Source organism: Macaca fascicularis, chromosome 16, assembly GCF_037993035.2.
Source record: "Macaca fascicularis isolate 582-1 chromosome 16, T2T-MFA8v1.1".
Lineage (NCBI taxonomy): Eukaryota > Metazoa > Chordata > Mammalia > Primates > Cercopithecidae > Macaca > Macaca fascicularis.
Window position 1 is genome coordinate 25,501,931 of NC_088390.1, and position 27,816 is coordinate 25,529,746.

The following is a 27,816-nucleotide window of genomic DNA, read 5'->3' on the forward strand; positions in this document are numbered from 1 at the left end:
ATGAATTAACAGAACACTAAGCAGTTTCTCAGAAAGCTTCTTTCCAGATTTCATCAGAGGATATTTCCTTTTTCACCCTAGCTCTCTATGGGCTTCCAAATATCACTTTGCCAATTCCACAAGAACTGTCTTAGTGAAAGGCATCTTGAGCGGAAAGCTGTAACTCTGTGAGATGATTTCACAGAACACAAAGAAGTTTCTCAGAAAGCTTCTTTCTCTTTGTTATCGGAGGATATTTACTTTGGTCCTATAGACTTCAAAGGGATCCGAAATATCTGTTCTCAGATTCCACAGAAATAAGGCTAGCAAAGAGATCCACGAAATACAGATGTAACTCTGGGAGATGAGTTAACAGAACATTAAGCAGTTTCTCAGAAAGCTTCTTTCCAGATTTCATCGGAGGATATTTCCTTTATCACCATAGTCCTCTATGGGCTTCCAATTATCACTTTGCCAATTCCACAAGAACTGTCTTAGCGAAAGGCTTCTTGAGGGGAAAGCTGTAACTCTGTGAGATGATTTCACAGAACACAAAGAAGTTTCTCAGAAAGCTTCTTTCTCTTTGTTATCGGAGGATATTTCCTTTGGCCCTCTAGTCTTCAAAGGGATCCGCAACATCTGTTGTCAGATTCCACTGAAATAAGGCTAGCAAAGAGATCCACGAAATACAGATGTAACACTGGGAGATGAATTAACAGAACACTGAGCAGTTTCTCAGAAAGCTTCTTTCCAGATTTCATCGGAGGATATTTCCTTTTTCACCATAGCCCTCTATGGCCTTCCAAATATCACTTTGCCAATTCCACAAGAACTGTCTTAGCGAAAGGCTTCTTGAAGGGAAAGCTCTAACTTTGTGAGATGATTTCACAGAACACAAAGAAGTTTCTCAGAAAGCTTCTTTCTCTTTGTTATCGGAGGATATTTCATTTGGCCCTACAGTCTTCAAAGGGATCCGAAATATTTGTTCTCAGATTTCACAGAAATAGGGCTAGCAAAGAGACCCACGAAATACAGATGTAACTCTGTGAGATGCATTTACAGAACACCAGGCAGTTTCTCAGAAAGCTTCTTTCCAGATTTCATCTTAGGATATTTCCTTTTTCACCATAGCCCACTAAGGGCTTGCAAATATCACTTTGCCAATTCCCCAAGAACTGTCTTAGCGAAAGGCTTCTTTAGGGGAAAGCTGTAACTCTGTGGGATGATTTCACAAAACACCAAGAAGTTTCTCAGAAAGCTTCTTTCTCTTTGTTATCGGCGGATATTTTCTTTGGCCCTATAGTCTTCAAAGGGATCCGAAATATCTGTTCTCAGATTCCACAGAAATAAGGCTAGCAAAGAGATCAACGCAATACAGATATAACTCTGTGAGATGAATTAAAAGAACACTAAGCAGTTTCTCAGAAAGCTTCTTTCCAGATTTCATTGGAGGATATTTCCTTTTTTACCATAGCCCTCTATGGGCTTCCAAATATCACTTTGCCAATTCCACAAGAACTGTCTTAGCGAAGGCTTCTTGAGGGGAAAGCTGTAACTCTGTGAGATGATTTCACAGAACACAAAGAAGTTTCTTAGAAAGCTTCTTTCTCTTTGTTAATGGAGAGTATTTCCTTTGGCCCTATAGCCTTCAAAGGGATCCGAAATATCTGTTGTCAGTTTCCACGGAAATAAGTCTAGCAAAGAGATCCACGAAATGCAGATGTAACTCTGTGAGATGAATTAACAGAATACTAAGCAGTTTCTCAGAAAGCTTCTTTCCAGATTTCATCGGAGGATATTTCCTTTTTCACCATAGCCCTCTATGGGCTTCCAAATATCACTTTGCAAATTCCACAAGAACTGTCTTAGCGAAAGGCTTCTTGAGGGAAAAGCTGTAACTCTGTGAGGTGATTTCACAGAACACAAAGAAGTTTCTCAGAAAGCTTCTTTCTCTTTGTTAGCGGAGGATTTATCCTTTGGCCCTATAGTCTTCAAAGGGATCTGAAATATCTATAATCAGATTCCACAGAAATAAGGCTAGCAAAGAGATCCACGAAATACAGATGTAACTCTGTGAGATGAATTAACAGAACACTAAGCAGTTTCTCAGAAAGCTTCTTTCCAGATTTCATCAGAGGATACTTCCTTTTTCACCATAGCTCTCTATGGGCTTCCAAATATCACTTTGCCAATTCCACAAGAACTGTCTTAGTGAACGGCATCTTGAGCGGAAAGCTGTAACTCTGTGAGATGATTTCACAGAACACAAAGAAGTTTCTCAGAAAGCTTGTTTCGCTTTGTTATCGGAGGATATTTCCTTTGGCCCTATAGACTTCAAAGGGATCCGAAATATCTGTTCTCAGATTCCACAGAAATAAGGCTAGCAAAGAGATCCACGAAATACAGATGTAACTCTGGGAGTTGAGTTAATAGAACATTAAGCAGTATCTCAGAAATCTTCTTTCCAGATTTCATCGGAGGATATTTCCTTTATCACCATAGTCCTCTATGGGCTTCCAATTATCACTTTGCCAATTCCACAAGAACTGTCTTATCGAAAGGCTTCTTGAGGGGAAAGCTGTAACTCTGTGAGATGATTTCACAGAACACAAAGAAGTTTCTCAGAAAGCTTCTTTCTCTTTGTTATCGGAGGATATTTCCTTTGGCCCTATAGACTTCAAAGGGATCCGAAATATCTGTTCTCAGATTCCACAGAAATAAGGCTAGCAAAGAGATCCACGAAATACAGATGTAACTCTGGGAGATGAATTAACAGAACATTAAGCACTTTCTCAGAAAGCTTCCTTCCAGATTTCATCGGAGGATATTTCCTTTTTCAATATAGCCCTCTATGGGATTGCAATATCACTTTGCAAATTCCACAAGAACTGTCTTAGCGAAAGGCTTCTTGAGGGGAAAGCTGTAACTCTGGGAGATGATTTCACAGAACAGAAAGAAGTTTCTCAGAAAGCTTCTTTCTCTTTGTTATCGGAGGATATTTCTCTTAGCCCTATAGTCTTCAAAGGGAAAGGAAATATCTGTTCTCAGATTCCACAGAAATAAGGCTAGCAAAGAGATTCACGAAATACAGATGTAACTCTGTGAGATGAATTAACAGAACACTAAGCAGTTTCTCAGAAAGCTTCTTTCCAGATTTCATCGGAGGATATTTCCTTTTTCACCATAGCCCTCTATGGGCTTCCAAATAGCACTTTGCCAATTCCACAAGAACAGTCTTAGCGAAAGGCTTCTTGTGTGGAAAGCTGTAACTCTGTGAGATGATTTCACAGAACACAAAGAAGTTTCTCAGAAAGCTTCTTTCTCTTTGTTATCGGAGGATATTTCCTTTGGCCCTATAGTCTACAAAGGGAAAGGTATTATCTGTTCTCAGATTCCACAGAAATAAGGCTAGCAAAGAGATCCAAGAAATACAGATGTAACTCTGCGAGATGAATTAACAGAACACTAAGCAGTTTCTCAGAAAACTTCTTTCCATATTTCATCTGAGGATATTTCCTTTTTCACCATAGCCCTCTATGGGCTTCCAAATATCACTTTGCCAATTCCACAAGAACTGTCTCAGTGAAAGGCTTCTTCAGGGGAAAGCTGTACCTCTGTGAGATGATTTCACAGAACACAAAGAAGTTTCTCAGAAAGTTTCTTTCTCTTTATTATCGGAGGATATTTCCTTTGGCCCTATAGTCTACAAAGGGAAAGGAAATATCTGTTCTCAGATTCCACAGAAATAAGGCTAGCAAAGAGATCCACGAAATACAGATGTAACTCTGGGAGATGAGTTAACAGAACATTAAGCAGTTTCTCAGAAAGCTTCTTTCCCGATTTCATCGGAGGATATTTCCTTTTTCACCATAGCCCACTAAGGGCTTGCAAATATCACTTTGCCAATCCCCCAAGAACTGTCTTAGCGAAAGGCTTCTTTAGGGGAAAGCTGTAACTCTGTGAGCTGATTTCACAAAACACCAAGAAGTTTCTCAGAAAGCTTCTTTCTCTTTGTTATCGGCGGATATTTTCTTTGGCCCTATAGTCTTCAAAGAGATCCGAAATATCTGTTCTCAGATTCCACAGAAATAAGGCTAGCAAAGAGATCAACGCAATACAGATATAACTCTGTGAGATGAATTAAAAGAACACTAAGCAGTTTCTCAGAAAGCTTCTTTCCAGATTTCATCGGAGGATATTTCCTTTTTTACCATAGCCCTCTATGGGCTTCAAAATATCACATTGCCAATTCCACAAGAACTGTCTTAGCGAAAGGCTTCTTGAGGGGAAAGCTGTAACTCTGTGAGATGATTTCACAGAACACAAAGAAGTTTCTTAGAAAGCTTCTTTCTCTTTGTTAATGGAGAGTATTTCCTTTGGCCCTATAGCCTTCAAAGGGATCCGAAATATCTGTTGTCAGTTTCCACGGAAATAAGTCTAGCAAAGAGATCCACGAAATACAGATGTAACTCTGTGAGATGAATTAACAGAATACTAAGCAGTTTCTCAGAAAGCTTCTTTCCAGATTTCATCGGAGGATATTTCCTTTTTCACCATAGCCCTCTATGGGCTTCCAAATATCACTTTGCCAATTCCACAAGAACGGTCTTAACGAAAGGCTTCTTGAGGGGAAAGCTGTAACTCTGTGAGATGATTTCACAGAACACAAAGAAGTTTCTCAGAAAGCTACTTTCTCTTTATTATCGGAGGATATTTTCTTTGGCCCTATAGTCTTCAAAGGGATCCGAAATATCTGTTCTCAGATTCCACAAAAATAAGGCTAGCAAAGAGATCCACGAAATACAGATGTAACTCTGCGAGATGAATTAACAGAACACTAAGCAGTTTCTCAGAAGGCTTCTTTCCAGATTTCATCTGAGGATATTTCCTTTTTCATCTTTGCCCTCTATGGGCTTCCAAATATCACTTTGCCAATTCCACAAGAACTGTCTGAGCGAAAGGCTTCTTGAGGGGAAAGCTGTACCTCTGTGAGATGATTTCACAGAACACAAAGAAGTTTCTCAGAAAGCTTCTTTCTCTTTGTTATCGGAGGATATTTTCTTTGGCCCTATAGTCTTCAAAGGGATCCGAAATATCTGTTCTCAGAACCACAGGAATAAGGCTAGCAAAAAGATCCACGAAATACAGATATAACTCTGTGAGATGAATTAACAGAACACTAAGCAGTTTCTCAGAAAGCTTCTTTCCAGATTTCATTGGAGGATATTTCCTTTTTCACCATAGCCAACTATGGGCTTCCAATTATCACTTTGCCAATTCTCAAGAACTTTCTTAGCGAAAGGCTTCTTGAGGGGAAAGCTGTAACTCTGTGAGATGATTTCACAGAACACAAAGAAGCTTCTCAGAAAGCTTCTTTCTCTTTGTTAATGGAGAGTATTTCCTTTGGCCCTATAGTCTTCAAAGGGATCCGAAATATCTGTTGTCAGATTTCACAGAAATAAGTCTAGCAAAGAGATCCACGAAATACAGATGTAACTCTGTGAGATGAAGTAACAGAACACTAAGGAGTTTCTCAGAAAGCTTCTTTCCAGATTTCATCGGAGGATATTTCCTTTTTCTCCATAGCCCTCTATGGGCATCCAAATATCACTTTGCCAATTACACAAGAACTGTCTTAGCGAAAGTCTTCTTGAGGGGAAAGCTGTAATTCTGTGAGATGATTTCACAGAACACAAAGAAGTTTCTCAGAAATCTTCTTTCTCTTTGTTATCGGAGGATATTTCCTTTATTCCTATAGTCTTCAAAGGGAAAGGAAATATCTGTTCTCAGATTCCACAGAAATAAGACTAGCAAAGAGATCCACGAAATACAGATGTAACTCTGAGATGAATTAACAGAACACTAAGCAGTTTCTCAGAAAGCTTCTTTCCAGATTTCATCGGAGAATATTTCCTTTTTCACCATAGCCCACTATGGGCTTCCAAATATCACTTTCCAAATTCCACAAGAACTGTCTTAGCGAAAGTCTTCTTGAGGGGAAAGTGTAACTCTGTGAGATGATTTCACAGAACACAAAGAAGTTTCTCAGAAAGCTTCTTTCTCTTTGTTATCGGAGGATATTTCCTTTGGCCCTATAGTCTTCAAAGGGATCCGAAATATCTGTTGTCAGATTCCAAAGAAATAAGACTAGCCAAGAGATCCACGAAATGCAGATGTAAATCTTTGAGATGAATTAACAGAACACTAAGCAGATTCTCAGAAAGCTTCTTTCCAGATTTCATCGGAGGATATTTCCTTTCTCACCATATCCCTCTAGGGGCTTCCAAATATCACTTTGCCAATTCCACAAGAACTCTCTTAGCGAAAGGCTTCTTGAGGGGAAAGCTGAAACTCTGTGAGATGATTTCACAGAACACAAAGATGTTTCTCGGAAAGCTTCTTTCTCTTTGTTATCAGAGGATATTTCCTTTGGCACTATAGTCTTCAAAAGGATCCGAAATATCTGTTGTCAGATTCCTCAGAAATTAGGCTTCCAAAAAGATCCACGAAATGCAGATGTAACTCTGCGAGATGAATTAACAGAACACTAAGCAGTTTCTAGAAAGCTTCTTTCCAGATTTCATCGGAGGATATTTCCTTTTTCACCATAGCAGTCTATGGGCTTCCAAATAACACTTTCCAATTCCACAAGAACTGTGTTAGCGAAAGGCTTTTTGAGGGGAAAGATTTAACTCTGTGAGATGTTTTCACAGAACACAAAGAAGTCTCTCAGAAAGCTTCTTTCTCTTTGTTATCGGAGGATATTTCCTTTGGACCTATAGTCTTCAAAGGGATCCGAAATATTTGTTCTCAGATTCCACAGAAATAAGGCTAGCAGAGATATCCACGAAATACAGATGTAACTCTGTGAGATGAATTAACAGAACACTAAGCAGATTCTCAGAAAGCTTCTTTCCAGAATTCATCGGAGGATATTTCCTTTTTCACCATAGCCCTCTCTGGGCTTCCAAATATCACTTTGCCAATTCCACAAGAACTGTCTTAGGGAAAGGCTTCTTGAGGGGAAAGCTGTAACTCTGTGAGACGATTTCACTGAACACAAAGAAGTTTCTCAGAAAGCTTCTTTCTCTTTGTTATCGGAGGATACTTCCTTTGGCCCTATAGTCTTCAAAGCGATCCGAAATATCTGTTCTCAGATTCCTCAGAAATAAGGCTAGCAAAGACATCCACGAAATACAGATGTAACTCTGTGAGATGAATTAACAGAACGCTAAGCAGTTTCTCAGGAAGCTTCTTTCCAGATTTCATTGGAGGATATTTCCTTTTTCACCAGAGCCGTCTAGGGGCTTCCAAATATCACTTTGCCAATTCCACAAGAAGTGTCTTAGCGAAAGGCTTCTTGAGGGGAAAGCTGTAACTCTCTGAGATGATTTCACAGAACACAAAGAAGTTTCTCAGAAAGCTTCTTTCTCTTTGTTATCGGAGGATATTTCCTTTGGCCCTATAGTCTTCAAAGGGAAAGGAAATATCTGTTCTCAGATTCCACAGAAATAAGGCTAGCAAAGAGATCCACGGAATACAGATATAACTCTGGGAGGTGAATTAACAGAACACTAAGCAGTTTCTCAGAAAGCTTATTTCCAGATTTCATCGGAGTATATTTCCTTTTTCTCCATGGCCATCTTTGGGCTTTCAAATATCACTTTGCCAATTCCACAAGAACTGTCTTAGCGAAAGGCTTCTTGAGGGGAAAGCTGTAACTCTGTGAGATGATTTCTCAAACACAAAGAAGTATCTCAGAAAGCTTCTTTCCCTTTGTTATTGTAGGATATTTCCTTTGTCCCTATAGTCTTCAAAGGGAAAGGAAATATCTGTTCTCAGATTGCACAGAAATAAGGCTAGCAAAGAGATCCACGAAATACAGATGTAACTCTGTGAGATGAATTAACAGAACACTAAGCAGTTTCTCAGAAAGCTTCTTTCCAGATTTCATCGGAGGATATTTCCTTTTACACCATAGCCCTCTTCGGGCTTACTATATCACTTTGCCAATTCGACAAGAACTGTATTAGCGAAAGGCTTCTTGAGGGGAAACGTGTAACTCTGTGAGATGATTTCAAAGAACACAAAGATGTTTCCCAGAGAGCTTCTTTCTCTTTGTTATCGGAGGATATTTCCTTTGGCCCTATAGTCTTCAAAGGGATCCGAAATATCTGTTCTCAGATTCCACAGATATAAGGCTAGCAAAGAGATCCACGAAATACAGATGTAACTCTGTGAGATGAATTAAGAGAACACTAAGCAGTTTCTCTGAAAGCTTCTTGACAGATTTCATCGGAGGATATTTCCTTTTTCAACATAGCCAACTATGGGCTTCCAAATATCAATTTGCCAATTCCACAAAAACTGTCTTAGCGAAAGGCTTCTTGAGGGGAAAGCTGTAGCTCAGTTAGACGATTACTCAGAACAAAAAGAAGTTTCTCAGAAAGCTTCTTTCTGTTTGTTATCGGAGGATATTTCCTTTGGCCCTATAGTCTTCAAAGGGAAAGTAAATATGTGTTCTCAGATTCCACAGAAATAAGGCTTGCAAAGAGATCCATTAAATGCAGATGCAACTCTGTGAGATGAATTAACAGAACACTAAGCAGTTTCTCAGAAAGCTTCTTTCCAGATTTCACCGGAGGATATTTCCTTTTTCTCCATAGCCCTCTATGGGCTTCCAAATATCACTTTGCCAATTCCACAAGAACTGTCTTAGTGAAAGGCTTCTTGAGGGGAAAGTTGTAACTCTGTGAGATGATTTCACAGAACACAAAGAAGTTTCTCAGAAAGCTTCTTTCTCTTTGTTATCGGAGGATATTTCCTTTGGCCCTAGAGTCTTCAAAGGGATCCAAAATATCTGTTCTCAGATTCCACAGAAATAAGGCTAGCAAAGAGATTCACGAAATACAGATGTAACTCTGTGAGATGAATTAACAGAACACTAAGCAGTTTCTCAGAAAGCTTCTTTCCAGATTTCATCGGAGGATATTTCCTTTTTCACCATAGCCCTCTATGGGCTTCCAAATATCACTTTGCCAATTCCACAAGAACTGTCTTAGCGAAAGGGTACTTGATTGGAAAGCTGTAGCTCTGTGAGATGATTTCTCAAAGGCCAAAGAAGTTTCTCAGCAAGCTTCTTTCTCTTTGTAATCGGAGGATATTTCCTTTGGCCCTATAGTCTTCAAAGGGATCCGAATTATCTGTTCTCAGATTCCACAGAAATAAGGCTAGCAAAGAGATCCACGAAATACAGATGTAACTCTGTGAGATGAAATAACAGAACACTAAGCAGTTTCTCAGGAAGCTTCTTTCCAGATTTCATCGGAGGATAGATCCTTTTTATCCAAAACCCTCATTGGGCTTCCAAATATCACTTTGTCAATTCCACAAGAACTGTCTTAGCGAAAGGCTTCTTGAGGGGAAAGCTGTAACTTTGTGAGATGATTTCACAGAACACAAAGAAGTTTCTCAGAAAGCTTCTTTCTCTTTTTTATCGGAGGATATTTCCTTTGGCCCTATAATCTTCAAAGGGATCCGAAATATCTGTTCTCAGATTCCACAGAAATAAGGCTAGCAAAGAGATCCACGAAATACAGATGTAACACTGTGAGATGAATTAACAGAACACTAAGCAGTTTCTCAGAAAGCTTCTTTCCAGATTTCATCGGAGGATATTTCCTTTTACACCATAGCCCTCTATGGGCTTCCTAATATCACTTTGTCAATTCCACAAGAACTGTCTAAGGGAAAGGCTTCTTGAGGGGAAAGCTGTAACTCTTTGAGATGATTTCACAGAACACAAAGAAGTTTCCCAGAAAGCTTCTTTCTCTTTGTTATCGGAGGATATTTCCTCTGCACCTATAGTCTTCAAAGGGATCCGAAATATCTGTTCTCAGATTCCACAGAAATAAGGCTAGCAAAGAGATCCACGAAATACAGATGTAACTCTGTGAGATGAATTAACAGAACACTAAGCAGTTTTCCAGAAAGCTTCTATACAGATTTCATCGCAGGATATTTCCTTTTTCACCATAGCCCTCTATGGGCTTCCAAATATCACTTTGCCAATTCCACAAGATCTGTCTTAGCGAAAGAGTACTAGATTGGAAAGCTGTAGCTCTGTGAGTTGATTTCTCAGAACACAAAGAAGTTTCTCAGAAAGCTTCTTTCTCTTTGTTATCGAAGGATATTTCCTTTGGCCCTATAGTCTTCAAAGGGATCCGAAATATCTGTTGTCAGATTCCACAGAAATAAGGCTAGCAAAGAGATCCACGAAATACAGATGTAACCCTCTGAGATGAATTAACGGAACACTAAGCAGTTTCTCTGAAAGCTTCTTTCCAGATTTCATCGGAGGATATTTCCTTTTTCACCATAGCCCTCTAAGGTTTCGAAATATCACTTTGCCAATTCCACAAGAACTGTCTTAGCGAAAGGCTTCTGAGGGGAAAGCTGTAACTCTGTGAGATGATTTCACAGAACACAAAGAAGTTTCTCAGAAAGCTTCTTTCTCTTTGTTGTCGGAGGATATTTCCTTTGGCCCTAGAGTCTTCAAAGGGATCCAAAATATCTGTTCTCAGATTCCACAGAAATAAGACTAGCAAAGAGATTCACGAAATACAGATGTAACTCTGTGGGATGAATTAACAGAACCCTAAGCAGTTTCTCAGAAAGCTTCTTTCCAGATTTCATCGGAGGATATCTCCTTTTTGTCCATAACCCTCATTGGGCTTCCAAATATCACTTTGTCAATTCCACAAGAACTGTCTTAGCGAAAGGCTTCTTGAGGGGAAATCTGTAACTCTGTGCGAATATTTCACAGAACACAAAGAAGTTTCTCAGAAAGCTTCTTTCTCTTTGTTATCGGAGGATATTTCCTTTGGCCCTATAATCTTCAAAGGGATCCAAAATATCTGTTCTCAGATTCCACAGAAATAAGGCTAGCAAAGAGATCCACGAAATACAGATGTAACTCTGTGAGATGAATTAACAGAACACTAAGCAGTTTCTCAGAAAGCTTCTTTCCAGATTTCATCGGAGAATATTTCCTTTTACACCATAGACCTCTATGGGATTCCTAATATCACTTTGAAAATTCCACAAGAACTGTCTTAGCGAAAAGCTTCTTGAGGGGAAAGGTGTAACTCTGTGAGATGATTTCACAGAACCCAAAGAAGTTTCCCAGAAAGCTTCTTTCTCTTTGTTATCGGAGGATATTTCCTTTGGCCCTATAGTCTTCAAAGGAAAAGGAAATATCTGTTCTCAGATTCCACAGAAATAAGGCTAGCAAAGAGATCCACGAAATACAGATGTAACTCTGTGAGATGAATTAACAGAACACTAAGCAGTTTCTCTGAAAGCTTCTTTACAGATTTCATCGGAGGATATTTCCCTTTTCACCATTGCCCTCTATGGGCTTCCAAATATCACTTTGCCAATTCCACAAGAAGTGTCTTAGCAAAAGGCTTCTTGAGGGGGAAGCTGTAACTCTCTGAGATGATTTCACAGAACACTAAGAAGTTTCTCAGAAAGCTTCTATCTCTTTGTAATCGGAGGATATTTCCTTTGGCCCTATAGTCTTCAAAGGGATCAGAAATATCTGTTGTCAGATTCCACAGAAAGAAGACTAGCAAAGTGATCCACGAAACGCAGATGTAACCCTGGGAGATGAATTAACAGAACACTAAGCAGTTTCTCAGAAAGCTTTTTTTTAGATTTCATCGGAGGAAATTTCCCTTTTCACCATAGCCCTCTATGGGCTTCCAAATATCACTTTGCCAATTCCACAAGAACTGTCTTAGGAAAGATTTCTTGAGGGGAAAGCTGTAACTCTTTGAGATGATTTCACAGAACACAAAGAAGTTTCTCAGAAAGCTTCTTTCTCTTTGTTATCGGAGGATATTTCCTTTGGCCCTATACTCTTCAAAGGGAAAGGAAATATGTGTTCTCAGATTCCACAGAAATAAGGCTAGCAAAGAGATCCACGGAATACAGATGTAACACTGTGAGATGAATTAACAGAACACTAAGCAGTTTCTCAGAAAGCTTCTTTCCAGATTTCATCGGACGATATTTCCTTTTTCACCATAGCCCTCTAAGGGCTTCCAAATATCACTTTGCCAATTACACAAGAACTGTCTTAGCGAAAGGCTTCTTGAGGGGAAAGCTGTAACTCTGTGAGATGATTTCACAGAACACAAAGAAGTTTCTCAGAAAGCTTCTTTCTCTTTGTTATCGGAGGATATTTCCTTTGGCCCTATAGTCTTCAAAGGGAAAGGAAATATCTGTTGTCAGATTCCACAGAAATAAGGCTAGCAAAGAGACCCACGAAATACAGATGTAACTCTGTGAGATGAATTAACAGAACACTAATCAGTTTTTCAGAAACCTTCTTTCCAGATTTCATCGGAGGATATTTCCTTTTAAACCATAGCCCTCTATGGGCTTCCAAATATCACGTTGCCAATTCCACAAGAACTGTCTTAGCGAAAGGCTTCTTGAGGGGAAAGCTGTAACTCTGTGAGATGATTTCACAGAACACAAAGAAGTTTCTCTGAAAGCTTCTTTCTCTTTGTTATCGGAGGATATTTCCTTTGGCCCTATAGTCTTCAAAGGTATCCGAAATATCTGTTGTCAGATTCCAAAGAAATAAGACTAGCCAAGAGATCCACGAAATGCAGATGTAAATCTTTGAGATGAATTAACAGAACACTAAGCAGTTTCTCAGAAAGCTTCTTTCCAGATTTCATCGGAGGATATTTCCTCTCTCACCATATCCCTCTAGGGGCTTCCAAATATCACTTTGCCAATTCCACAAGAACTCTCTTAGCGAAAGGCTTCGTGAGGGGAAAGCTGAAACTCTGTGAGATGATTTCACAGAACACAAAGATGTTTCTCAGAAAGCTTCTTTCTCTTTGTTATCAGAGGATATTTCCTTTGGCACTATAGTCTTCAAAAGGATCCGAAATATCTGTTGTCAGATTCCTCAGAAATTAGGCTTCCAAAAAGATCCACGAAATGCAGATGTAACTGTGCGAGATGAATTAACAGAACACTAAGTAGTTTCTAGAAAGCTTCTTTCCAGATTTCATCGGAGGATATTTCCTTTTTCACCGTAGCCCTCTATGGGCTTCCAAATAACACTTTGCCAATTCCACAAGAACTGTGTTAGCGAAAGGCTTTTTGAGGGGAAAGCTTTAACTCTGTGAGATGTTTCCACAGAACACAAAGAAGTCTCTCAGAAAGCTTCTTTCTCTTTGTTATCGGAGGATATTTCCTTTGGACCTATAGTCTTCAAAGGGATCCGAAATATTTGTTCTCAGATTCCACAGAAATAAGGCTAGCAGAGATATCCACGAAATACAGATGTAACTCTGTGAGATGAATTAACAGAACACTAAGCAGATTCTCAGAAAGCTTCTTTCCAGAATTCATCGGAGGATATTTCCTTTTTCACCATAGCCCTCTCTGGGCTTCCAAATATCACTTTGCCAATTCCACAAGAACTGTCTTAGGGAAAGGCTTCTTGAGGGGAAAGCTGTAACTCTGTGAGACGATTTCACAGAACACAAAGAAGTTTCTCAGAAAGCTTCTTTCTCTTTGTTATCGGAGGATACTTCCTTTGGCCCTATAGTCTTCAAAGCGATCCGAAATATCTGTTCTCAGATTCCACAGAAATAAGGCTAGCAAAGACATCCACGAAATACAGATGTAACTCTGTGAGATGAATTAACAGAACGCTAAGCAGTTTCTCAGGAAGCTTCTTTCCAGATTTCATTGGAGGATATTTCCTTTTTCACCAGAGCCCTCTAGGGGCTTCCAAATATCACTTTGCCAATTCCACAAGAAGTGTCTTAGCGAAAGGCTTCTTGAGGGGAAAGCTGTAACTCTCTGAGATGATTTCACAGAACACAAAGAAGTTTCTCAGAAAGCTTCTTTCTCTTTGTTATCGGAGGATATTTCCTTTGGCCCTATAGTCTTCAAAGGGAAAGGAAATATCTGTTCTCAGATTCCACAGAAATAAGGCTAGCAAAGAGATCCACGAAATACAGATATAACTCTGGGAGGTGAATTAACAGAACACTAAGCAGTTTCTCAGAAAGCTTATTTCCAGATTTCATCGGAGTATATTTCCTTTTTCTCCATGGCCATCTTTGGGCTTTCAAATATCACTTTGCCAATTCCACAAGAACTGTCTTAGCGAAAGGCTTCTTGAGGGGAAAGCTGTAACTCTGTTAGATGATTTCTCAAACACAAAGAAGTTTCTCAGAAAGCTTCTTTCCCTTTGTTATTGGAGGATATTTCCTTTGTCCCTATAGTCTTCAAAGGGAAAGGAAATATCTGTTCTCAGATTGCACAGAAATAAGGCTAGCAAAGAGATCCACGAAATACAGATGTAACTCTGTGAGATGAATTAACAGAACACTAAGCAGTTTATCAGAAAGCTTCTTTCCAGATTTCATCGGAGGATATTTCCTTTTTCACCATAGCCCTCTATGGGCTTCCAAATATCACTTTGCCAATTCCACAAGAACTGTCTTAGCGAAAGGCTTCTTGAGGGGAAAGCTGTAACTCTGTGAGATGATTTCACAGAACACAAAGAAGTTTCCCAGAAAGCTTCTTTCTCTTTGTTATCGGAGGATATTTCCTTTGGCCCTAGAGTCTTCAAAGGGATCCAAAATATCTGTTCTCAGATTCCACAGAAATAAGGCTAGCAAAGAGATCCACGAAATACAGATGTAACTCTGTGACATGAATTAACAGAACACTAAGCAGTTTCTCAGAAAGCTTCTATACAGATTTCATCGTAGGATATTTCCTTTTTCACCATAGCCCTCTATGGGCTTCCAAATATCACTTTGCCAATTCCACAATATCTGTCTTAGCGAAAGGGTACTAGATTGGAAAGCTGTAGCTCTGTGAGATGATTTCTCAGAACACAAAGAAGTTTCTCAGAAAGCTTCTTTCTCTTTGTTATCGGAGCATATTTCCTTTGGCCCTATAGTCTTCAAAGGGAAAGTAAATATGTGTTCTCAGATTCCACAGAAATAAGGCTAGCAAAGAGATCCACGAAATACAGATGTAACTCTGTGAGATGATTTAACAGAACACTAAGCAGTTTCTCAGAAAGCTTCTTTCCAGATTTCAAAGGAGGATATTTCTTTTTCTCCATAGCCCTCTATGGGCTTCCAAATATTACTTTGCCAATTCCACAAGATCTGTCTTAGCGAAAGGCTTCTTGAGGGGAAAGCTGTAACACTGTGAGATGATTTCACAGAACACAAAGAAGTTTCTCAGAAATCTTCTTTCTCTTTGTTATCGGAGGATATTTCCTTTGGCCCTATAGTCTTCAAAGGGATCCGAAATATCTGTTCTCAGATTCCACAGAAATAAGGCTAGCAAAGAGATCCACGAAATACAGATGTAACTCTGTGAGATGAATTAACAGAACACTGAGCAGTTTCTCAGAAAGCTTCTTTCCAGATTTCATCGGAGGATATTTCCTTTTACACCATAGCCCTCTACGGGCTTCCTATATCATTTTGCCAATTCGACAAGAACTGTATTAGCGAAAGGCTTCTTGAGGGGAAACGTGTAACTCTGTGAGATGATTTCAAAGAACACAAAGATGTTTCCCAGAGAGCTTCTTTCTCTTTGTTATCGGAGGATATTTCCTTTGGCCCTATAGTCTTCAAAGGGATCCGAAATATCTGTTCTCAGATTCCACAGATATAAGGCTAGCAAAGAGATCCACGAAATACAGATGTAACTCTGTGAGATGAATTAACAGAACACTAAGCAGTTTCTCTGAAAGCTTCTTGACAGATTTCATCGGAGGATATTTCCTTTTTCAACATAGCCCACTATGGGCTTCCAAATATCACTTTGCCAATTCCACAAGAACTGTCTTAGCGAAAGGCTTCTTGAGGGGAAAGTTGTAACTCTGTGAGATGATTTCACAGAACACAAAGAAGTTTCTCAGAAAGCTTCTTTCTCTTTGTTATCGGAGGATATTTCCTTTGGCCCTAGAGTCTTCAAAGGGATCCAAAATATCTGTTCTCAGATTCCACAGAAATAAGGCTAGCAAAGAGATTCACGAAATACAGATGTAACTCTGTGAGATGAATTAACAGAACCCTAAGCAGTTTCTCAGAAAGCTTCTTTCCAGATTTCATCGGAGGATATCTCCTTTTTGTCCATAACCCTCATTGGGCTTCCAAATATCACTTTGTCAATTCCACAAGAACTGTCTTAGCGAAAGGCTTCTTGAGGGGAAAGCTGAAACTCTGTGAGATGATTTCACAGAACACAAAGAAGTTTCTCAGAAACCTTCTTTCTCTTTGTTATCGGAGGATATTTCCTTTGGACCTATAGTCTTCAGAAGTATCCGAAATATCTTTTCTCAGATTCCACAGAAATAAGTCTAGCAAAGAGATACAAAAATACAGATGAACTCTGGGAGATGAAATAAAAGAACACTAAGCAGTATCTCAGAAAGCTTCTTTACAGATTTCATCGGAGGATATTTCCTTTTTCTCCATAGCCCTCTACGGGCTTCCACATATCACTTTGCCAATTCCACAACAACTGTCTTAGCGAAACGCTTCTTGAGGGTAACTCTGTGAGATGATTTCACAGAACACAAAGAAGTTTCTCAGAAAGCTTCTTTCTCTTTATTATCGGAGGATATTTCCTTTGGCCCTATAGTCTTCAAAGGGATTCGAAATATCTGTTTTCAGATTCCACAGAAATAAGGCTAGCAAAGAGATCCACGAAATACAGATGTAACTCTGTGAGATGAATTAACAGAACACTAAGCAGTTTCTCAGAAAGCTTCTTTCCAGATTTCATCGGAGGATATTTCCTATTTCTCCATAGCCCTCTAAGGGCTTCCAAATATCACTTTGCCAATTCCACAAGAACTGCCTTAGCGAAAGGCTTCTTGAAGGGAAAGCTGTAACTCTGTGAGATGATTTCACAGAACACAAAGAAGTTTCTCAGAAAGCTTCTTTCTCTTTGTTATCGGAGGATATTTCCTTTGGCCCTATAGCCTTCAAAGGAATCCGAAATGTCTGTTCTCAGATTCCACAGAAATAAGGCTAGCAAAGAGATCCACGAAATACAGATGTAACTCTGGGAGATGAATTAACAGAACACTAAGCAGTTTCTCTGAAAGCCTCTTTCCAGATTTCATCGGAGGATATTTAGTTTTTCTCCATAGCCCTCTATGGGCTTCCAAATATCACTTTGCCAATTCCACAAGAACTGTCTTAGCGAAAGGCTTCTTGAGGGGAAAGCTGTAACTCTGTGAGATGATTTCACAGAACACAAAGAAGTTTCTCAGAAAGCTTCTTTCTCTTTGTTATCGAGGGTATTTCCTTTGGCCCTATAGTCTTCAAAGGGATCCGAAATATCTGTTGTCAGATTACACAGAAATAAGGCTAGCAAAGAGATTCACGAAATACAGATGTATCTCTGTGAGATGACTTCACAGAACACTAAGCACTTTCTCAGAAAGCTTCTTTCCAGATTTCATCGGAGGATATTTCCTTTTTCACAATAGCCCTCTATGGGCTTCCAAATATCACTTTGCCAATTAAACAAGAACTGTCTTAGCGAAAGGCTTCTTGAGGCGAAAGCTGTAACTCTGTGAGATGATTTCACAGAACACAAAGAAGTTTCTCAGAAAACTTCTTTCTCTTTGTTATCGGAGGATATTTCCTTTGGCCCTATAGTCTTCAATAGGATCCGAAATATCTGTTCTCAGATTCCGCAGAAATAAGGCTAGGAAAGAGCTCCACGAAATACAGATGTAACTCTGGGAGATGAATTAACAGAAGACTAAGAAGTTTCTCAGAAAGCTTCTTTTCAGATTTCATCGGAGGATATTTCCTTTTTCACCATAGGCCTCTATGGGCTTCCAAATATCACTTTGCCAATTCCACAAGAACTGTCTTAGCGAAAGGCTTCTTGAGGGGAAAGCTTTAACTCTGTGAGATGATTTCACAGAACACAAAGAAGTTTCTCAGAAAGCTTCCTTCTCTTTGTTATCGGAGGATATTTCCTTTGGCCCTATAGTCTTCAAAGGGATCCGAATTATCTGTTCTCAGATTTCACAGAAATAAGGCTAGCAAAGAGATCCACGAAATACAGATGTAACTCTGGGAGATGAATTAACAGAACACTAAGCAGTTTCTCAGAAAGCTTCTTTCCAGATTTCAGTGGAGGATATTTCCTTTTTCACCATAGCCCTGTATGGGCTTCCAAATGTCACTTTGCCAATTCCACAACAACTGTCTTAACGAAAGGCTTCTTGAGGGGAAAGCTGAAACTCTGTGAGATGATTTCACAGAACACAAAGAAGTTTCTCAGAAACCTTCTTTCTCTTTGTTATCGGAGGATATTTCCTTTGGACCTATAGTCTTCAGAAGTATCCGAAATATCTTTTCTCAGATTCCACAGAAATAAGTCTAGCAAAGAGATACAAAAATACAGATGAACTCTGGGAGATGAAATAAAAGAACACTAAGCAGTATCTCAGAAAGCTTCTTTACAGATTTCATCGGAGGATATTTCCTTTTTCTCCATAGCCCGCTACGGGCTTCCACATATCACTTTGCCAATTCCACAACAACTGTCTTAGCGAAACGCTTCTTGAGGGTAACTCTGTGAGATGATTTCACAGAACACAAAGAAGTTTCTCAGAAAGCTTCTTTCTATTTATTATCGGAGGATATTTCCTTTGGCCCTATAGTCTTCAAAGGGATCCGAAATATCTGTTTTCAGATTCCACAGAAATAAGGCTAGCAAAGAGATCCACGAAATACAGATGTAACTCTGTGAGATGAATTAACAGAACACTAAGCAGTTTCTCAGAAAGCTTCTTTCCAGATTTCATCGGAGGATATTTCCTATTTCTCCATAGCCCTCTAAGGGCTTCCAAATATCACTTTGCCAATTCCACAAGAACTGCCTTAGCGAAAGGCTTCTTGAAGGGAAAGCTGTAACTCTGTGAGATGATTTCACAGAACACAAAGAAGTTTCTCAGAAAGCTTCTTTCTCTTTGTTATCGGAGGATATTTCCTTTGGCCCTATAGTCTTCAAAGGAATCCGAAATGTCTGTTCTCAGATTCCACAGAAATAAGGCTAGCAAAGAGATCCACGAAATACAGATGTAACTCTGGGAGATGAATTAACAGAACACTAAGCAGTTTCTCTGAAAGCCTCTTTCCAGATTTCATCGGAGGATATTTAGTTTTTCTCCATAGCCCTCTATGGGCTTCCAAATATCACTTTGCCAATTCCACAAGAACTGTCTTAGCGAAAGGCTTCTTGAGGGGAAAGCTGTAACTCTGTGAGATGATTTCACAGAACACAAAGAAGTTTCTCAGAAAGCTTCTTTCTCTTTGTTATCGAGGGTATTTCCTTTGGCCCTATAGTCTTCAAAGGGATCCGAAATATCTGTTGTCAGATTCCACAGAAATAAGGCTAGCAAAGAGATTCACGAAATACAGATGTAACTCTGTGAGATGACTTAACAGAACACTAAGCACTTTCTCAGAAAGCTTCTTTCCAGATTTCATCGGAGGATATTTCCTTTTTCACCATAGCCCTCTATGGGCTTCCAAATATCACTTTGCCAATTAAACAAGAACTGTCTTAGCGAAAGGCTTCTTGAGGGGAAAGCTGTAACTCTGTGAGATGATTTTACAGAACACAAAGAAGTTTCTCAGAAAACTTCTTTCTCTTTGTTATCGGAGGATATTTCCTTTGGCCCTATAGTCTTCAATGGGATCCGAAATATCTGTTCTCAGATTCCGCAGAAATAAGGCTAGGAAAGAGCTCCACGAAATACAGATGTAACTCTGGGAGATGAATTAACAGAAGACTAAGAAGTTTCTCAGAAAGCTTCTTTTCAGATTTCATCGGAGGATATTTCCTTTTTCACCATAGCCCTCTATGGGCTTCCAAATATCACTTTGCCAATTCCACAAGAACTGTCTTAGCGATAGGCTTCTTGAGGGGAAAGCTTTAACTCTGTGAGATGATTTCACAGAACACAAAGAAGTTTCTCAGAAAGCTTCCTTCTCTTTGTTATCGGAGGATATTTCCTTTGGCCCTATAGTCTTCAAAGGGATCCGAAATATCTGTTCTCAGATTTCACAGAAATAAGGCTAGCAAAGAGATCCACGAAATACAGATGTAACTCTGGGAGATGAATTAACAGAACACTAAGCAGTTTCTCAGAAAGCTTCTTTCCAGATTTCAACGGAGGATATTTCGTTTTTCACCATAGCCCTCTATGGGCTTCCAAATGTCACTTTGCCAATTCCACAACAACTGTCTTAGCGAAAGGCTTCTTGAGGGGAAAGCTGAAACTCTGTGAGATGATTTCACAAAACACAAAGAAGTTTCTCAGAAACCTTCTTTCTCTTTGTTATCGGAGGATATTTCCTTTGGCCCTATAGTCTTCAGAAGTATCCGAAATGTCTTTTCTCAGATTCCACAGAAATAAGTCTAGCAAAGAGATACAAAAATACAGATGAACTCTGGGAGATGAAATAAAAGAACACTAAGCAGTATCTCAGAAAGCTTCTTTCCAGATTTTATCGGAGGATATTTCCTTTTTCTCCATAGCCCTCTATGGGCTTCCACATATCACTTTGAAAATTCCACAAGAACTGTCTTAGCGAAACGCTTCTTGAGGGTAACTCTGTGAGATGATTTCACAGAACACAAAGAAGTTTCTCAGAAAGCTTCTTTCTCTTTATTATCGGAGGATATTTCCTTTGGCCCTATAGTCTTCAAAGGGATCCGAAATATCTGTTCTCAGATATCACAGAAATAAGGCTAGCAAAGAGATTCACAAAATACAGATGTAACTCTGTGAGATGAATTAACAGAACACTAAGCAGTTTCTCAGAAAGCTTCTTTCCAGATTTCATCGGAGGATATTTCCTTTCTCACCATTGCCCTCTATGGCCTTCCAAATATCACTTTGCCAATTCCACAAGAACTGTCTTAGCGAAAGGCTTCTTGAAGGGAAAGCTGTAACTCTGTGAGATGATTTCACAGACACAAAGAAGTTTCTCAGAAAGCTTCTTTCTCTTTGTTATCGGAGGATATTTCCTTTGGCCCTATAGTCTTCAAAGGGATCCAAAATATCTGTTCTCAGATTCCACAGAAATAAGGCTAGCAAAGAGATCCACGAAATACAGATGTAAATCTGCGAGATGAATTAACAGAACACTACGCAGTTTCTCAGAAAGCTTCTTTCCAGATTTCATCGGAGGATATTTCCTTTTTCACCATAGCCCTCTATGGGCTTCCAAATGTCACTTTTCCAATTGCACAAGAACTGTCTTAGCGAAAGGCTTCTTGAGGCGAAAGCTGTAACTCTGTGAGACGATTTCACAGAACACAAAGAAGTTTCTCAGAAAGCTTCTTTCTCTTTGTTATCGGAGGATATTTCCTTTGGCCCTATAGTCTTCAAAGGGATCCGAAATATCTGTTCTCAGATTCCACCGAAATAAGGCTAGCAAAGAGATCCACGAAATACAGATGTAACTCTGTGAGATGAATTAAGAGAACACTAAGCGGTTTCTCAGAAAGCTTCTTTCCAGATTTCCTTGGAGGATATTTCCTTTTTCCCCATAGCCCTCTATGGGCTTCCAAATATCACTTTTCCAATTCCACAAGAAAGGTCTTAGCGAAAGGCTTCTTGTGGGGAAAGCTGTAACTCTGTGAGATGATTTCACAGAACACAAAGAAGTTTCTCAGAAAGATTCTTTCTCTTTATTATCAGAGGATATTTACTTTGGCCCTATAGTCTTCAAAGGGAAAGGAAATATCTGTTCTCAGATTCCACAGAAATAAGGCTAGCAAAGAGATCCACGAAATAGAGACGTAACTCTGTGAGATGAATTAACAGAACACTAAGCAGTTTCCCAGAAAGCTTCTTTCCAGATTTCATCGCAGGATATTTCCTCTTTCACCATAGCCCTCTATGGGCTTCCAAATATCACTTTGCCAATACCAAAAGAACTGTCTTAGCGAAAGGCTTCTTGAGGGGAAAGCTGTAACTCTTTGAGATGATTTCACAGAAAACAAAGAAGTTTCTCAGAAAGCTTCTTTCTCTTTGTTATCGGAGGATATTTCCTTTGGCCCAATTGTCTTCAAAGGGAAAGGAAATATCTGTTCACAGATTCCACAGAAATAAGGCTAGCAAAGAGATCCACGAAATACAGATGGAACTCTGTGAGATGAATTAACAGAACACTAAGCAGTTTCTCAGAAAGCTTCTTTCCAGATTTCATCGGAGGATATTTCCTTTTTCACCATAGCCCTCTATGGCCTTCCAAATATCACTTTGCCAATTCCACAAGAACTGCCTTAGCGAAAGGCTTCTTGAGGGGAAAGCTGTAACTCTGTGAGATGATTTCACAGAACACAAAGAAGTTTCTCAGAAAGCTTCTTTCTCTTTGTTATCGGAGGATATTTCCTTTGGCCCTATAGTCTTCAAAGGGATCCGAAATATCTGTTCTCAGATATCACAGAAATAAGGCTAGCAAAGAGATTCACAAAATACAGATGTAACTCTGTGAGATGAATTAACAGAACACTAAGCAGTTTCTCAGAAAGCTTCTTTCCAGATTTCATCGGAGGATATTTCCTTTCTCACCATTGCCCTCTATGGCCTTCCAAATATCACTTTGCCAATTCCACAAGAACTGTCTTAGCGAAAGGCTTCTTGAAGGGAAAGCTGTAACTCTGTGAGATGATTTCACAGAACACAAAGAAGTTTCTCAGAAAGCTTCTTTCTCTTTGTTATCGGAGGATATTTCCTTTGGCCCTATAGTCTTCAAAGGGATCCAAAATATCTGTTCTCAGATTCCACAGAAATAAGGCTAGCAAAGAGATCCACGAAATACAGATGTAAATCTGCGAGTTGAATTAACAGAACACTAAGCAGTTTCTCAGAAAGCTTCTTTCCAGATTTCATCGGAGGATATTTCCTTTTTCACCATAGCCCTCTATGGGCTTCCAAATGTCACTTTTCCAATTCCACAAGAACTGTCTTAGCGAAAGGCTTCTTGAGGCGAAAACTGTAACTCTGTGAGACGATTTCACAGAACACAAAGAAGTTTCTCAGAAAGCTTCTTTCTCTTTGTTATCGGAGGATATTTCCTTTGGCCCTATAGTCTTCAAAGGGATCCGAAATATCTGTTCTCAGATTCCACCGAAATAAGGCTAGCAAAGAGATCCACGAAATACAGATGTAACTCTGTGAGATGAATTAAGAGAACACTAAGCGGTTTCTCAGAAAGCTTCTTTCCAGATTTCCTTGGAGGATATTTCCTTTTTCCCCATAGCCCTCTATGGGCTTCCAAATATCACTTTGCCAATTCCACAAGAAATGTCTTAGCGAAAGGCTTCTTGTGGGGAAAGCTGTAACTCTGTGAGATGATTTCACAGAACACAAAGAAGTTTCTCAGAAAGATTCTTACTCTTTGTTATCAGAGGATATTTACTTTGGCCCTATAGTCTTCAAAGGGAAAGGAAATATCTGTTCTCAGATTCCACAGAAATAAGGCTAGCAAAGAGATCCACGAAATACAGACGTAACTCTGTGAGATGAATTAACAGAACACTAAGCAGTTTCCCAGAAATCTTCTTTCCAGATTTCATCGCAGGATATTTCCTCTTTCACCATAGCCCTCTATGGGCTTCCAAATATCACTTTGCCAATTCCAAAAGAACTGTCTTAGCGAAAGGCTTCTTGAGGGGAAAGCTGTAACTCTGTGAGATGATTTCACAGAACACAAAGAAGTTTCTCAGAAAGCTTCTTTCTCTTTGTTATCGTAGGATATTTCCTTTGGCCCTATAGTTTTCAAAGGGAAAGGAAATATCTGTTCTCAGATTCCACAGAAATAAGGCTAGCAAAGAGATCCACGAAATACAGATGTAGCTCTGTGAGATGAATTAACAGAACACTAAGCAGTTTCTCAGAAAGCTTCTTTCCAGATTTCATCGGAGGATATTTCCTTTTTCACCATAGTCCTCTATGGCCTTCCAAATATCACTTTGCCAATTCCACAAGAACTGTCTTAGCGAAAGGCTTCTTGAGGGGAAAGCTGTAACTCTGTGAGATGATTTCACAGAACACAAAGAAGTTTCTCAGAAAGCTTCTTTCTCTTTGTTATTGGAGGATATTTCCTTTGGCCCTATAGTCTTCAAAGGGATCCGAAATATCTGTTCTCAGATTCCACAGAAATAAGGCTAGCAAAGAGATCCACGAAATACACATGTAAATCTGCGAGATGAATTAACAGAACACTAAGCAGTTTCTCAGAAAGCTTCTTTCCAGATTTCATCGGAGGATATTTCCTTTTTCACCATAGCCCTCTATGGGCTCCCAAATGTCACTTTTCCAATTCCACAAGAACTGTCTTAGCGAAAGGCTTCTTGAGGCGAAAGCTGTAACTCTGTGAGACGATTTCACAGAACACAAAGAAGTTTCTCAGAAAGCTTCTTTCTCTTTGTTATCGGAGGATATTTCCTTTGTCCCTATAGTCTTCAACGGGATCCAAAATATCTGTTCTCAGATTCCACAGAAATAAGGCTAGCAAAGAGATCCACGAAATACAGATGTAACTCTGTGAGATGAATTAAGAGAACACTAAGCGGTTTCTCAGAAAGCTTCTTTCCAGATTTCCTTGGAGGATATTTCCTTTTTCCCCATAGCCCTCTATGGGCTTCCAAATATCACTTTGCCAATTCCACAAGAAATGTCTTAGCGAAAGGCTTCTTGAGGGGAAAGCGGTAACTCGGTGAGATGATTTCACAGAACACAAAGAAGTTTCTCAGAAAGCTTCTTTCTCTTTGTTATCTGAGGATATTTACTTTGGCCCTATAGTCTTCAAAGGGAAAGGAAATATCTGATCTCAGTTTCCACAGAAATAAGGCTAGCAAAGAGATCCACGAAATACAGACGTAACTCTGTGAGATGAATTAACAGAACACTAAGCAGTTTCTCAGAAAGCTTCTTTCCAGATTTCATCGCAGGATATTTCCTCTTTCACCATAGCCCTCTATGGGCTTCCAAATATCACTTTGCCAATTCCAAAAGAACTGTCTTAGCGAAAGGCTTCTTGAGGGGAAAGCTGTAACTCTGTGAGATGATTTCACAGAACACAAAGAAGTTTCTCAGAAAGCTTCTTTCTCTTTGTTATCGGAGGATATTTCCTTTGGCCCTATAGTCTTCAAAGGGATCCGAAATATCTGTTCTCAGATTCCACAGAAATAAGGCTAGCAAAGAGATCCAGGAAATACAGATGTAAATCTGCGAGATGAATTAACAGAACACTAAGCAGTTTCTCAGAAAGCTTCTTTCCAGATTTCATCGGAGGATATTTCCTTTTTCACCATAGCCCTCTATGGGCTTCCAAATGTCACTTTTCCAATTCCACAAGAACTGTCTTAGCGAAAGGCTTCTTGAGGCGAAAGCTGTAACTCTGTGAGACGATTTCACAGAACACAAAGAAGTTTCTCAGAAAGCTTCTATCTCTTTGTTATCGGAGTATATTTCCTTTGGCCCTATATTCTTCAAAGGGATCCGAAATATCTGTTCTCAGATTCCACAGAAATAAGGCTAGCAAAGAGATCCACGAAATACAGATGTAACTCTGTGAGATGAATTAAGAGAACACTAAGCGGTTTCTCAGAAAGCTTCTTTCCAGATTTCCTTGGAGGATATTTCCTTTTTCCCCATAGCCCTCTATGGGCTTCCAAATATCACTTTGCCAATTCCACAAGAACTGTCTTAGCGAAAGGCTTCTTGAGGGGAAAGCTGTAACTCTGTGAGATGATTTCACAGAACACAAAGAAGTTTCTCAGAAAGCTTCTTTCTCTTTGTTATCGTAGTATATTTCCTTTGGCCCTATAGTTTTCAAAGGGAAAGGAAATATCTGTTCTCAGATTCAACAGAAATAAGGCTAGCAAAGAGATCCACGAAATACAGATGTAACTCTGTGAGATGAATTAACGGAACACTAAGCAGTTTCTCAGAAAGCTTCTTTCCATATTTCATCGGAGGATATTTCCTTTTTCACCATAGCCCTCTATGGCCTTCCAAATATCACTTTGCCAATTCCACAAGAACTGTCTTAGCGAAAGGCTTCTTGAGGGGATGGCTGTAACTCTGTGAGATGATTTCACAGAACACAAAGAAGTTTCTCAGAAAGCTTCTTTCTCTTTATTATCAGAGGATATTTCCTTTGGTCCTATAGTCTTCAAAGGGATCCGAAATATCTGTTCTCAGATACCACAGAAATAAGGCTAGCAAAGAGATTCACAAAATACAGATGTAAATCTGTGAGATGAATTAACAGAACACTAAGCAGTTTCTCAGAAAGCTTCTTTCCAGATTTCATCGGAGGATATTTCCTTTTTCACCATAGCCCTCTATGGGCTTCCCAATGTCACTTTGCCAATTCCACAAGAACTGTCTTAGTGAATTTCTTCTTGAGGGGAAAGCTGTAACTCTGTGGCATGATTTCACAGAACACAAAGAAGTTTCTCAGAAAGCTTCCTTCTCCTTGTTATCGGAGGATATTTGCTTTGGCCCTTTAGTCTTCAAAGGGATCCGAAATATCTGTTCTCAGATACCACAGAAATAAGGCTAGCTAAGAGATCCACAAAATACAGATGTAACTCTGTGAGATGAATTAACAGAAAACTAAGCAGTTTCTCAGAAAGCTTCTTTCCAGATTTCATCGGAGGAAATTTCCTTTTTCCCCATAGCCCTCTATGGGCTTCCAAATATCACTTTGCCAATTCCACAAGAACTGTCCTAGCGAAAGGCTTCTTGAGGGAAAAGCTGTAACTCTGTGAGATGATTTCACAGAACACAAAGAAGTTTCTCAGAAAGCTTCTTTCTCTTTGTTATCGGAGGATATTTCCATTGGCCCTATAGCGTTCAAACGGATACGAAATATCTGTTATCAGATTCCACAGATATAAAGCTAGCAAAGAGATCCACGAAATACAGATGTAACTCTGTGAGATGAATTAACAGAACACTAAGCAGTTTCTCAGAAAGCTTCATTACAGATTTCATCGGAGGATATTTCCTTTTTCACCATAGCCCTCTATGGGCTTCCAATATCACTTTGCCAATTCCACAAGAACTGTCTTAGCGAAAGGCTTCTTGAGGGGAAAGCTGTAACTCTGTGAGATGATTTCACAGAACACAAAGTAGTTTCTCAGAAAGCTTCTTCATCTTTGTTATCGGAGGATATTTCCTTTGGCCCCATAATCTTCAAAGGGAAAGGAAATATCTGTTGTCAGCTTCCACAGAAATAAGGCTAGCAAAGAGATCCACGTCATACAGATGTAACTCTGTGAGATGCATTAAAAAAACATTTAGCAGTTTCTCAGAAAGCTTCTTTCCAGATTTCATCGGAGGATATTTCCTTTTTCACCATAGCACTCTATGGGTTTCCAAATATCACTTTGCCTATTCCACAAGAAGTGACATAACGAAAGGATTCTTGAGAGGAAAGCTGTAACTCTCGGAGATGATTTCACAGAACACAAAGCAGTTTCTCAGAAAGCTTCTTTCTCTTTGTTATCAGAGGATATTTCCTTTGGCCCTATAGACTTCAAAGGGATCCGTAATATCTGTTCTCAGATTCCACAGAAATAAGGCTAGCAAAGAGATCCACGAAATACATATGTAAATCTGTGAGATGAATTAACAGAACACTAAGCAGTTTCTCAGAAAGCTTCTTTCCAGATTTCATCGGAGGATATTTCCTTTTTCACCATAGCCCT